Here is a 2,500-nt window from a genome sequence, read left to right on the forward strand (position 1 = left end):
GCGACTATCCACCCACCGCCACCCCACACGGGTGGTTGTTGTTGAGAAATGAGGTTGTGGTCGACATGCCCGTGCATTTGAGAAGGAGTTCCTAGCACTCCATGCTCTCCCATGCCAAAAAAAAGCCTAGACAACCCCATTTCGCAACTTTCCACGCCTTTTTTTTCCTCCCTCACCCATGGCGGCGGCGTGGTGGCGGCGGCCGGATTCCGGCCACCACCGCCATGGGTGGCAGCCCCCCGACCCCGACACCAAACCCATAATACCGAGGCAACATATCGAGGCAACATGACATGGGTGTGGCGTGGGGGAAGGGGGCTGCAGCTAGGAAGGCATGGGCTGCCATGCATATGCAGGCAACACACACCCCCCTATATAGCATTTTATGCATTTAGCCCTTTGACAGGAAGAGACATCACCTATGCGCGAGGAGTCATAATGGGCTCTAAATAATTCAATACAAGGTATTTGGACGTGATTTTTTGCAGGGATACTAAGAAACATGCAATCTATGATGGGAAAAAGTTTCATAAATTTTTGAAGTCGGGAAGTATTTTTTATTATTTTTAGAAGTCGTAAAATTGAAAAAATCATTAAAACAAATCCGGGAGGAATTTTTTAGTTTTGTAAGTTGGAGAAGGTCCTAAAAATCATAGACTACTTATGGGGAGCTTATTGTGCGAGGAAATTTCAATAAAAACGGGGTTTGACAAGATTTGAAAAATTCTGTCGACATTTGAAAAAACCTGGAACCATGCTGCCGGCATGCTGCGCACATGCTGCGCGCAGGCTGCGCGCATGCTGCGCGCAGACTGCGCGCAGACTGCGCGCATGCCATGGCAGGACAAGTTTCGCTAGCCTCACTGTCGACAGATGCGCAAGCTGCGCGCACAGGCTGCGCGCATGCTGCGCACAGGCTGCGCGCATGCTGCGCACAGACTGCGCGCACGCTGCGCGCATGCCATGGCAGGACAAGTTTCGCTAGCCTCACTGTCGACAGATGCGCAAGCTGCACGCAAGCTCCGCGCACGCTGCGCACAGCCTGCGCGCATGTTGTGCGCAGGCTGCGCGCAGGCGCCGCGCATGCCATGGCAGGACAAGTTTCGCTAGCCTCACTGTCGACAGATGCGCAAGCTGCGCGCACAGGCTGCGCGCACGCCATGGCAGGACAACTTTCGCTAGCCTCACTGTCGACAGAATCAGCACGCTGCGCGCAAGCTGCGCGCGCGCATGGCAGGACAAGTTTCGAAAAATTCTGTCGACAGGCTGCCGGCATGGTGCGCGCACGCTGCCGGCATGCTGTGCGCACGCTGCCGACATGCTGTGCGCACGCTGCGCACAGGCTGCCGGCATGCTGCGCGCAGCCCATGGCAGGACAAGGTCCGAAAAAATCTGTCGACATTTTTACGCCGTGGTAGGCTTCCGCTTCGCGTCACTTTGTCGACATTCAAGCCTACCATTTGTATTGAATTTTTCAAACCTTGTCAAACCCCATTATTCAAATGTCGAAAAATTTTGTCGACATTTTTACGCCATGATAGGCTTCCGCTTCGCGTCACTTTGTCGGAATGCATCGCATGGCGAGGCAAGGCCACGGCATGCCAAGGCGAAGGCAACGCATGGCTTGAATGGCTTGGTCAAGGCCACATCATGGGCACGGCATGCCAAGGCAAGGCGAGGCAAGCCATCCTTAGCCTCGCCTACACTCACTTTCTCGGAATGCATTGGATGATGAGCAATTCCAAGGTAAGGCAACGCATGGCTTGAATGGCTTGGTGTAGGCCACAACTTGGGCATGGCATGCCAATGCAAGGCAAGGCAAGGCAAGCCATCCTTAGCCTCGCCTACACTCACTTTCTCGGAATGCATTGGATGATGAGCAATTCCAAGGTAAGGCAACGCATGGCTTGAATGGCTTGGTGTAGGCCACAACTTGGGCATGGCATGCCAATGCAAGGCAAGGCAAGCCACGCCATCCGAAGCCTCCAATAACCTCACTTTCTCGGAATGCCTTGAATGGGCACGGCATGTGAGGGCAAGGCAAGGTCCTAAATATCATTTTGTAAGTTGGAGAAGGTCCTAAAAATCATAGACTTAATTATAGGGAGCTTATTGTGCGAGGAAATTTCAATAAAAATGGGGTTTGACAAGGTTTGAAAAATTCTGTCGACATTTGAAAAAACCTGGAACCAGGCTGCCGGCATGCTGCGCGCATGCTGCGCGCATGCTGCGCGCATGCTGCGCGCATGCTGCGCGCATGCTGCGCGCATGCTGCGCGCATGCTGCGCGCATGCTGCGCGCATGCTGCGCGCATGCTGCGCGCATGCTGCGCGCATGCTGCGCGCATGCTGCGCGCATGCTGCGCGCATGCTGCGCGCATGCTGCGCGCATGCTGCGCGCATGCTGCGCGCATGCTGCGCGCATGCTGCGCGCATGCTGCGCGCATGCTGCGCGCATGCTGCGCGCATGCTGCGCGCATGCTGCGCGCATGCTGCGCGCA

Source organism: Prunus avium, unplaced genomic scaffold, assembly GCF_965620075.1.
Source record: "Prunus avium unplaced genomic scaffold, drPruAviu1.hap1.1 HAP1_SCAFFOLD_1136, whole genome shotgun sequence".
In the NCBI taxonomy this organism is placed as follows: domain Eukaryota; kingdom Viridiplantae; phylum Streptophyta; class Magnoliopsida; order Rosales; family Rosaceae; genus Prunus; species Prunus avium.